A 12555-nucleotide genomic window follows, 5' to 3' on the forward strand; every position below is an offset into this window, starting at 1 on the left:
CTTTCCTTCTTCTCCTTACTGCTCTTCCTCCACCACTCTCAGTGAAAGGAGCCCAAGGACAAGCAACTCAGTGGTCCAAAGAAGAAGTTGTGAGATCATCAGCAGTAACCCCTCCGCCTCTCCCTCCTTCTCAACACATTAAATGACTCACCAAATTGTGTCAATTTCATCTCCAACCTATGCATGTCTCTCTATCCCTGTAGTCACAACTTTATTTTAAGGCCCCATTCCTTTTTATCTGTTTTACTGTGATAGCATCTTAACTGGTTTAACTCTCTCTCTCTGTATCGGCTTCATTCCATTTCTCCTGAACTTCCACATTCTTCCAGAATAATCTTTCCAAATAAACATCTCATCATGTCACTCTCCAGCTTAAACTCTTTCAGTGGATCCACATATTTTTTTTTTTTTTCCTCTCTGGATGATGTATCATGGCACACAAAGCCTTTTGTAATCTTTACTTTGCCTGTATCTCTAGCATCATCTTTTGCCATCAACATTTTCACTTCCCCTCTATCCAATATTCCACTCAAAACAACTAACAGTATGTGTTCTCTTGCAGGCACTGCCTTCCCTTTGTTGAGTTCGCTTAGACAATACTTCATATTCAACTCAAGCCTCACCTCTTCTAAGAAGCTTTCTTTGACCACCATATCACAGGAAGTGTTCCCCTATATGTTTTTATGTCATTTCTGGGCTTCGCTTTTCACGACATTAACCACCACATATCGTAATAATCTATTTCTTGATCAGACATTAGACTGTCAACACCTTGAAGGTTGAAGTTGGGCCTTCCTTGACTCTATAATAATAATATAGATGCTTGACACATAGCAAGGACTCAAGAAAAGATTATTAAATTAACCAATATGATGGAGATGGCATATTGTTACCTATAGTTTATAATTAGGTATTTATTTAACAGAAAATAATTAAAATGGAAGCATACAATAAATACTATATATGGGAATGTGTTCCTATTACATATAAAATATCACACCAAGAAACTTTGAGAAATATTTCATGAAGGATTCTGACATACCTTAAATATCTAACCTGGAAGGAAATAATATTTTCAAAGTCATTCAAAAATGTTTATAAAAATAATTTCAGGTTTAAAGCCTGAAAGAAACATTTGTGTTTGGAAATATCAAAACAAAATTGTACCTTATGAAGTTCAGAGACGTGAACTTCACTTAGTCTTCCTGTCTTGCTATGTTTTTGTAAAAGTTTTATAACCATGGAAAATATTAATATTTCAAATCTTGGTTATTTGGAGGGTAGGAAAGGCAGGGAAATTAAATGTAATGACATTAGGCTCTCATTTGCCTCCTACAGAATACATTCATCTTTAGGAAATATAATTATTCTCCTTTATATTTGTTCTTTCTTTAATAAAATGAATGACCCTGTAATCCAAAACCTTTCCCTTTGACTTAGATGAGAACAGCATGAGGACTCTGATAGCCTTCTGATTTTTAGCCAGCTGTGTTAAAAGGAAAAGGATGGCATTTTAATAGGTCAAATCACATTAAAACTAGCTGTAAGGAACTTTATACAATCTTTGCTTAGAAATGCTATTGATCTTTATATATTAATCTAAGAAACAAACAGCTTTCTAAGTTATCAATTCTAGTTATTCGTTATGTAGAGTCTTTTTACTTACCATGTTAACATTCATATTTGTAAAGAAAAAAATGATAAGTATATTTTCTTTCCAAATTTTAATACTTCTGCTTTTTTATTATTACCATACTGTTTGGACAATGATTGTAGACAAACTTGTTTTGTAAGTGAATTTAAAAAGAAAGCTCTTAGCATTTTATTATTAAAAATGATGTTTGCTGAAAATGTATCAAAGATGTCTTTTATCGGATTTATCAGATTAAGGAAATTGACTTCTATTCCTAGCTTGCTAGAAGTCTTTATTATACACGGGCATTTAATTTTATTAAATGCTTTTTCTTCATCTATTGAGATGATTGCATGTTTTATACTTTAATCCGTAAATGGGATTGGTTGTATTTTTTTTTTGTCTTAAAATCTTTTTTTTTTTCTGTTAATACAGCTACTTTAGCTCTTTTAGTTTGTCTTTTACCATTCTTTGACTTTTAGTCTTTCTATATCCTTAATTTTTAGATGTGTTCCTTGTGAATAGAATATTAAGAGTTTTTTATCAAATGTTCCCTGGAAGGTAGATTCTTAGGAACTGGGAATGCAATGGAGAATAAAAGAGATAAGATTCCTAATGTCATGGAATGTACATTATATAAGGAAAAAGAAGATAAATAAAGAGGCAAATAATAAATAATTAACTGGTTATAGATTGTGATCAGTACTATGGAGTACAGAAAGAGGATGTTAGAACAGAAGTGCAGAAATGGAGTGGGAAGATTTGGTGGGAACTACTTTAGATAGAGTGTGTGTGGAAGACTGCTATGAGAAGGTGATGTTTTAGCTGAGACCTGAAAGATGAGCAGGAGTCAACCATGTGAGATCTTAGGGGGTCAAACATGGCAGAAGGGAAAATGTACACAGTTATCCTATGTTGGTGTGAACCTAGTGTGCTCTAGCCATTTGCAGAATATCATCCTAACTGAAACATTGTAAGCAAGGGGTTGGAGGGTCCTAATACGGTGTTAGAAACAGAGAAAAGAGAGAGAAGATGCAGAGCATTATGGGTCACGGTAAGAAATTTATATTGGAGTACAGTGGAAATCCACTGAAGGTTTTTACAGAAGGGTGTAATGTTTTTGACTTATATTTCTAAAGATCACAATGATATGTACGTGTTGTGTTGTTATTATGTTGTCATTACATGCCATCGAGTTGGGTCCGACTATAGCTACACTATGTACAACAGAAGGAAACACTGCTGGTCCTGCACCATCCTCAAAATCGTTGCTATGTTTGAGCCCATTGTTACAGACATTGTGTCAATCCATCTGGTTGAGTGTCTTCTTCTTTTTCACTGACCCTCTACTTTGGCAAGCATGATGTCCCTCTCCAGGGACTGGTCCTTCCTGATAACATGTCCAAAGTAGGTGAGACAAAGTCTTACCATCCTAAATTCTAATGAGCGTTCTGGTTGTACTTCTTCCAAGACAGATTTGTTCATTCTTCTGGCAGTCCATGGAACATTCAGCCTTCTTCGCCAACAGCATAATTCTATGTAGAGGATAAATTTAGAGGTGGTGGAGAGATGGAGAAAGGAAAAACAGAGACCAGACAAGAGGCCATAGCAGTGAGTAGGGCTGGTGACTTGGACTAAGTTGGGGATAGTGAACAGATTTGGAATACATTTTGAATGTAAAGCTAATAGCCCCCGAAGGTGTTTTGGAAATGGTTGTGTGTATTTGTGAGAAAACAGTAGGAGTTAGGCACACCTCTCACTGCCCTGGCTTTAATAATGGGTAGGTTATGGTAATCTTAACTGAATTGAAGATGGGGGTGGGTGTGGATTTGAGGTGTATCCATGTGTGACTTCTGTGGGATGGTGGTAGAAATAAAGAGATCAACTTTAGACATTTTATCTTTGATATACCTTTGAGACATCCAAGTGAAAATGTCAAGATAACAGTTATATATATAATTGCAACTTAAAGGACATGTAGAGAATGGAGATATAAATTTGGGGTTTGATATGATATATCCAGTGGAGCCCTGGTGGCACAGTGGTCAAAAACTTGACTGTTAAACAAAAGGTCGACAGTTCAAATCCACCAGCAGCTTCTTGGAAACCCCATGAGGCAGTTCTACTCTGTCTTCTATGGTCACTATGAGTCAGAATCGACTCACTGGCAATGGATTTGGTTTGTTTTTATCATAAAGAATAGTAGTTAAAAGCATGCTTTTAAATCTAGACTGCCTGAGTTTTAACCTGGTTTTACTACATACTAGTTGTATAAACTTGTCCAAGTTATTTAACATCTGTAATTCGGATCTCGATGGCACTGGGTTTTTTGGGTGGGTAATTCAGATTTATCATCTATAAATTGATGATGATTATGATAGCAACTACCTCATCATCATCAGTGGTTCTATGGGTTATCCTTCTTTCTTGGGTAAAATAATTTCATTTTAACAGAAGTATCCTGAAAATACTATTTTACCTCTAATGATTACATTTAAGGTGAAGCCACATATTATAGGGGAAATTATTACAGGCGAAATTCTTTTGGAAGCAGAGTCTTTTGTAGGTTTCAATCAGAATGCCAAATCAGTAGCTATGTCACCCTCTGCATGAGGCCTATCCCAGTACCTAGCTCATCCAGTGCTAAGCACATAGTAGGTTTTCAGCTAATATTTGTGGGCTGAACAATGACTAAAATATATTGATAGTAGTCTGTATTTTTAAAATTGTATATTCCCAAGAATGTTCTAGGAATTTGCCTAACACCCCTGGCTCACCGACGTGTTGAAAGGATCTTCTGCCAAATTTCCTACTAGGACTGTGTGTATTTCAAGCTGTTCTATTACACTTGCCAAACAGACTCCCTCTTCAACTTCCAGTACAAACTTATAATTCAAAATACACACACCAAGAAGGGCGATTCATTAGAATTTCAGCCACTGAATGAAGTCATAATCCTTGCCTGGTTCCAACAACAGGATTTATTTTTATTTTATGGGCTTCGAGCCCTGGACTATGCATAAGCTCTCACAGACACATAGATGATTATGTGATAGAATTGTCAAATAGAGAGAAAAAGATGAGACTCTATAGTTGAGCCATAGTCGCTGGGCTCTGCAAGCTAGTTATAAATATTTTGGTGCACTCTAGTGGTGGAAGGAAATAGGCTTGAGGACTTGAAGGAGCACTAGAATTAGCAGCAGTGACTATTATTTTGAAAAATGTGCCACCAATTGTGAGTTTCAAAGCATGGGTAAGAGAATGTTTCATGTAAAAGGTGGAATTCACACATGAAGTATGCCCCCTTGTCCTTCTCCACCCCTAAAATGCCTGGGGGAAAATAACTACTTTTTGTTAATAGGAAAAGCCTCAGTGTAAATAGAAATGCAATGTGTATTGCTCAAGATTACCCATCTTTTGTGATCATTTTAATGGGAGTGGCATTCATTCTGGTTCTTCTTATAGTGGCAGTAAGAAGCTTTTTCCAATTGAAAGCACTCAGGAACTAAAGTGTATACATGAGAACAAAACAGAAATGGCTCTAAGTGCAAATTACACACATACATACACACAAACTGACAAATGTTCATTTTAAACGTTTTTTATTTGCTTCCCACCTTATCCTCATACCACTAGCATTTCCTCCCTGTAATCAACTCTACATCTAACTCCCAGGTCTCTGCTCATCCATTCCTTGGCTCACAAAAGCTTCCTTGTAACCTCTCCTCTTCTATTCCCATGCCCCTGTTAATATTTTAGCTTGTAATTTGTATCTCAATAGATTGTGACTTTCTGGAAGACCCAGCTGTGCCCTGATCATCCCTGTCACTTTCACAACACCCAGCACAGCACCTGGCATATAACAGGCATTTGGCAATATCTGGCGATTGAGCAAATTCATAAACATCTGCCCTGGAGTTTCAGGGTCTCGTCTCGATGAAGGATTATATTCACAGGTCTCAATCTTCTGAAGTTTCTAGTTCAGTTCCAAAAGCTAGATAGGATGGAGTTTGGGTCTCTACAAAGCTTTTATCTCCTTGGGAACCAGGTGCTAAGCCAAGTGGAGCTGATCTCACTCTTATTTCCTTCCTTTGAAGGCAAGGGCAAGAGATCTTTGTCTCACTTGGGCTACACTAACTGTAAAGGGAAAATCCACTCAGGCAACTCATTGTCCAAATCACCTTCCCAGATTAAAAGGTGTGTGTGTGTGTGTGTGTGTGTAATCAAAGGCAAGTGGAGCCCAAACTCACTTATATGTGATCCCACTTATACGGGAATCTGGAGAACTAATATGGGTGTTCTGTAACCAACTCACCCAGTTACGCTATCTATTCATAGGAAACATTAAGCACAGGATGTGACATGCTTGGCAGAGATAACAGTGCACTAAGGGTTGAGGATTTTTTTTATTTTAAAGCATCTAGCTTTTGAAACAATTGTGACACAGCTTTGGGGAAATACTTGAACTTATTCAGTTGCTTCTATAATAAATATTTATGTGCCAGACACTCTTCTAGGAATAGGAAATGCAGCAGTGAACAAAGCAAACAAGTCCCCGCCTTCATGGAACTTATATTCTATCGAGAGAGAATGACAATAATAAATGAATATATGGTATATGAACATAATAGATTCAGTGATATGAAGAAAAATAAGACAGGATAGAGAAGGATGGAGGATATTTTATATAAAGTGGCCATTTTATATAAAGTGGCCAGGGAAATCATCTCTCCAAGGGTGACATTTAAGCCAACACCTGAATGAAGTGAGAGAGTGAATTGTGGGAATACCTGGGGGAAGAGCACCCCAAACAAAGAAAACAGAGCAAAGGCCCTAAGGCAGGAATGCTTGGACAGGCTCAAAGAATAGCAAGAGTGTCAGTGGAGCCGAAGTAAGTAAGCAGGTGAGAGAACATAGGAGAGATAAGAGACAGAGAGGTAGTCAGCAGTCAGATCATGCAACGTCTTGTAAGCCATGAAGAGATTTTTAAAAAACAAAATTATTTTAGAATAGTTTCAGATTTACAAAAAAGTTGGAAAGATAATACATAGTTTCCCTTGTATGCCATCCCCACTTTCATCTATTATTAACGGTTTATGTTAGTATGCTACATTGTTGTTGTTGTTAGTTGCAATCCAATCGGTTCTGACTCGTAAAAACCGCAAGTACAACAGAACAAAACACCACCAGGTCCTGCACTATCCTCACAATTGTTGTACTAATGAACCAATATTAATACATCATTTCTAACTGAAGTCTATACTTTGTTCAGATTTCCTTAGTTTTTATCTAATGATCATTTTCAGTCCTAGGATCTTATCCAAGATATCACATTGCATTTAGTCACCAAGTCTCCTTGAGCTCTTATTGGCTATGACAGTTTTTTAGATGTTCGTTGTTTTTGATGACCTGAAGAGTTTTGAGAAATGCTTGTCAGGTATCTTTCAGAATGTCCCTCAATTTGGGTTTGTCAGGGTTAGACTGGGGTTGTGGTTCTTAGGAAGAAGTCCACAGAGGTAAAGCACCCTTCTCATCATGTCATACCAGGAGTGTACGCTATTCACGTAACTTATCACTGATATTGATAACCTTAATCATCTGGCTGAGGTAGTGTTTGCCAGGTTTCTGTAAAGTTACTCTTTTATCCTCCTTGTCGCACTACAATCTTTATAAGGGAGAGTTAGCTGGAGGGAGTAGTATCTACATAACCTATTTAGAATTTTTCTGCCAAGATACTTGTCCATTCTCCTCCATTTTTTAATTCATTCAATCATGATATATTTATATCAGCAAAAGTTTATGGATATTTATTTTATATGTTGGGTTAAAATCCATTCCTGCATTATTTATCTTGTTGCTCAGCTGGTTTCAGATTTAGCCATTGGGAGCTCTTCCAGTTGGCTCCTGTGTCCTTTTGACATAACCTCCATCATTTTGTTTTTTGAGCCTTGGAGAGACTTTCACATTTACTCTAAGCATAGTGGAAGCCATTGGAGAGTTTTTGGAAGAGGGTGACATAATCACATTTATATTTTATAAGGACTCTTGTGGCTACAACATAGAGAATCAACTGTAAAGGGGTAAGAGTGGAAGCAGGAAGCCTTGTAAAAACCTCTTACCCTAGTGTGGGACAGAGGTGAAGGTGGCTTGGACAAAAGTACAACAGCAGAGGTGAGAAAAGGTCGGATTTGGGATATATTTTGTAGGTAGAGCTTACAGGATTTGCCTCTGGATTGGATGTAGGGCGTGAGAGAAAAAAGAATCCAGGGTGACTTCAAGATTTTTGTTCTGAGCAACTGAATGAGTAGTGATACTATTTACTCATATGGTGAACACTGGAGAAAGAGCAGGCTTGGGACTTTGAATAATGCATAGAGCACATATAGCACAGCCACAGTAAACGAAACTCTGCTTAAATGAGCAGTTGCCTTGCAAACCTTGTTTTGACTGGTTTCTATGAAGGAAATTACCAGCATGACTCAAACACGGGTTCCTCGGCCAAGAGAGGCAGATGGTAGCTGTTTCTCAGGCACAGGTTTTGGGAAAGGGTTTCAATTTATTTTTTTGAATATAGTTTCCAGTTTCTTAGTTTATAAATATTTCTATCAAATAAGTGAACCGCACTTATTTTGTTTGTGTACATTCAATTTGTGTAGCCCTGGGTAAGGTTAGCCATTTAGGAAACAAATTGTAGGCTGCCCTAAACAAACAAATGAAAAAGCTCTTTTGAAGGAACATGAATATTGAAAATGGGACTTCATTTTGAGAAACTTGGGCTTTGGGTTAAGAGGTTGTATATATTTCCAAAAGACATGGTAATTCCTTCAATCAACAAATACTTGTTATTGTGTGCTAAACCCTACCTGTGGTGTAAAAAGGAAATGTTGAGTCTTAAAACACTAAAAAGGACCTCAGATTTCACTAAGTAGAAGGTCAGCAAAAACTAGGGAAACCCTCAATGAGATGGAGTGACACAGTAGCTGCTACAATGGATTAAAACATACCAATGATCATGAAGAGGGCACAGGACCAGACAACGTTTCGTTTTGTTATACATAAAGTCACCATGAGTTGCAACCGAATTCACAGCAACTAACAACATCCTGAGATATGATATTTTCTATTTATCTCAGTTTCTTTTCTGAAAAATTAGAATAACAATAGTATTTACATTACAGAGTTATTTTATCTATATTATTTAGTTATTCTGTTATTCAGCTAAAATGTTTTATGGCTTTGGTAGATATTACCAAATTATTTTCTAAATGTGCTATATTGATTTACTCTGGCGTGGATGGTGAATGTACAAATTATACCACACTTTTGGGGCATTAAATATTACCATTTTTAATTGTTAATTTAATAGATGTAAAAAAATCGCCATTATTCAGGTTGCATTTCTTTGACTATTAACAGTGTTTACGTATGTTTCTGTAATACATCTCATTTTATGAATTGTGTATTTGTGCACTTTATCTATCCATTGTAATCTTGATTTTTTCTTTTATGGATTTGTGTTTTTCTCATAAACCACTTTTTTGTTCTGGTTGAGTTTGTGTAAAATAATTCTCGAAGCTGTTGTTTCTAGTTTTGTTAAGTTTGAAATATCATATTACAAATTAAATTATTTCTATAGGAGACGGTCCTGACAGTAGTTATGTTTAGGGGATAATATTTTTCCAGAAAAAATATTTAAATTGATCAAAGAAATTGTACTTGCTTATAGGACCTATAATCTAAATATGCATCACCAAATCTTCTTGTGCTAATTTTTTAGTCAAGTTGACTCATTGTTGTTGAAATTTTCTGAAATTCATAGGTAAAATGAAATGCATCGGCAGCTATCTCGTGTAAATATTGCTTCAAAATAACATAAAACCATTTTAAGATCCACAGATATTTTAAAGAGCTGTTCATTCATGGTGGTGAATAATTAGTACTGAATTATAAAAGTCGTGCTTAGATATTATTTTTCTAAAAAAGAAATACTACTTTGAGTTAATATTCATATATATTTTTTAAAAACTGATTTTTTTCATTTGTCCCTCAAGTTAGACCTTTCTCCTTTGTCAGCTTCAAAGGTGTTATGGTAGCAATTAACTACCTCTTCACTTGTAAGAATACTAACCCTTTCCTAAAGCCTTGGATTTGAATGTTAATTAAGCAATTAGTCACACAGGGGACAATCACCAGATGACGCCTTCTGGTAGAGTTAAGTCAGCAGACAAGAGTGATAAATTCTATTAATACTGTGTTCGAATTTTTGAAAAATGGAACCAGTCTAAAATAAAAGCCAAAAACAACAATCACAAAATCAATATGAGGAACAGGAATTGGTATTTGGGGGGATTTCTTTAATTTTTATGGAAGTGTTGGCAAATACCATTGATAAAACCTAAACAGGAGCTGGGGTCATGCAAGTTTTTCCTGTGGAGATCATTTCTTAACCTGCTGATTGGAGCAAATCCTTCCAAATGAAGTACCGTATTAAAACCAAATTAGTGAGGTACAGATGGAAAGGCAAGCCCTTAGCATATGTTTGGATTTTGTGGATGAATGATTCATTCTAGTGTGTCCTATCTATTAATGAATTTCCCCTTCTTCATACAATTCGAACTATATATCCTAGCTCCAAAGCCCCTTTTGCTACTATTGATCACCTCCTATTTATTTACTAACCCCTTCCAATTCCACTCAGGAAGCCTAAACCCAGAAAAGGCTCTGGCACAATGGTTCTATCAAGCAGGTCTCCAGATACCTCATTTGTCAGGTTTATGGGTAAAGCCTTCAGATCTTCTAACTGTGTATAGTGAGACAGCCATCTACACACAAACAAAAAAGCAAAATAAAACAAGCCTTGCCCCATCCAGTCAATCCCAATTCATAGCAACCCTATAGGACAGAGTAGACCTACCCCGTAGGGTTTTCAAGGTTGTAATCTTTAAGGAAACAGATTGCCACATCTTTCTCCCACTGAATGGCTGATGAGTTCAACCACTGACCTTTTGTTCAGCCCCTCAGTGCTTAACTACTGAGCCACCAGGGCTCCTTACCCATCCAATACCTTTGTGCAAATTTGTAAAAGGTGCCAGCTTTTGTGATGTGAGGTTTCAAACCTTTGGGCACATGGCTTAGAGAGTAGAACCCAGATTTGCTGCTCTGGGCATAACCCACTTAGCCTTATGCAGTGGCCCCAGGTGAAAAGATGAGAAATAAACTTGGATGTGAACAATTTCCTCTCTTCTCCTGTTCTTGTGGAAAGTGGTGAGATCCACCGGATGCATCTTTTCCTTGAAAAAGATTTTTGTTTTCCTCCTACTCTCCCACACCTGAGAGATATAACACCCTTCCCTCCATAATAAAACCCATTGCCTTAGAGTTGATTCTGACTTATGGTGACCTGTGTGTCAGAGTAGAACTGTGCTCCATAAGGTTTTCAGTGACTGAGTTTTGGGGAAGTAGATCACCAGGCCTTTCTTCAAGCAGCCTCTGGGTGGCCTCAAGCCTCCACACTTTGGTTAGCAGTGGAGCATGTTCCCGTTTGCACCACCCAGGGGTGCCCACACCATAATAGTAGCTCTGTAATGTGGAATAGGTTGGAAAGTGGGAAGAAATGATATTGGGTATTTGACCCAATGCCTCTGGTTGCTTAACTAACACTTAAATTCAAGATTTTAGAGAGCTATTACCCCCTCTCTACCACCTGAGATAATTTCACTACCTTCTCTTCTCAACTCAGGATTGCCCTAAAGGACATCCTCTTGGTCCCAAGATATCTGTAGGCCCTGGATGGTTAAATGGAGTCCTCTTGTCCAGACTTTAAGGATTAAGAATTTTTAAATGAAGGTTACTGAGGTTCCGTCATTAACTCATTTTAACTCTCCAGGTTTGAAAATAAGATTTGTGGTAGAAACCTTGTCAATCCTTCTGTCCTACCTCTCGGGAATCTAACAGCAGATGAGGGCCGTATCCAGCAGAGTTTGCTAGATGGAACCCAATATATGAAAAACAAAAAGAAAAGCTCCAAAACAAGAAGGAAAAGAAAAGCAGAAAAAGGGAAATGTAACAGGCTGCAAAGACTAAGTCAGCCCAAACTAAAGATAAGGTGGCGGCTGAAGTCAGTGGTATTTCGGCAAAGAGCCCCAGGCCCCAAAAGGGAAAAACGTCCAGAGAGAAGAAGATCCATGGAGTAAAAGCCCAGCTTAAAGTGGGAGACGAATCTGAGGACAAAATTCCACTACTGGTGCCAATGGAAAAAACACCTAAGGAAAAAAAAAAGTAGAGATGCAAAAAGATCCCACAGTAAAGAAGTCTCCAAAAAAGAGTTCTGGTCCCTACACACCTGTTGGGAAGAAGAGAAAGTCTTCCCCAGCTCTGGAGACCCCTAAAGCTTCAGAGTCTGGGACCCTAGGTAAAAGCTCAGGGAAGAAGCCAAGAATCAAAGAAGAGGCAGAAAAAAAATGAAACTCTGCATCAGGGAAAAAAGACCTGAGAGAGACTCCGAAAAAGCCCAGGCCCGAGTTCTTCGCCGCTCCTAGTAAATCTGCCCGAAAAACACCCCAGACCCCCAAACAGCAGCCAAAGAAAAAAACCCAAAGTGCCGGAGTCGACCTGAAATCAGTGGCTCAACCAGAAAGAAATAACAGAGCTACCTGGAGCTTTAAAAAATATCCAGGCCCTGGCCACGGTTGAAAATTTCCCCAAAAGTGAGGCCTGCACTTAAATATTTTTAAAAACCACCACAGGTAATTCTGGGTGTGTTCTGGGTGTAACAACCTGTGTTTTGAAGTAAAATCTATTTTTTAATTGCTCTTCTGTGTCTTTGCTAATAGAATGGAGGGGGGGCCCTACAAAAAAAAAAAGCCCACACTACTTATATGTTTTATTTTTATGTATTGGTCAAAGAAATCCATAATACTTGA

This window comes from Elephas maximus, chromosome 7 (assembly GCF_024166365.1).
Source record: "Elephas maximus indicus isolate mEleMax1 chromosome 7, mEleMax1 primary haplotype, whole genome shotgun sequence".
NCBI lineage: Eukaryota > Metazoa > Chordata > Mammalia > Proboscidea > Elephantidae > Elephas > Elephas maximus.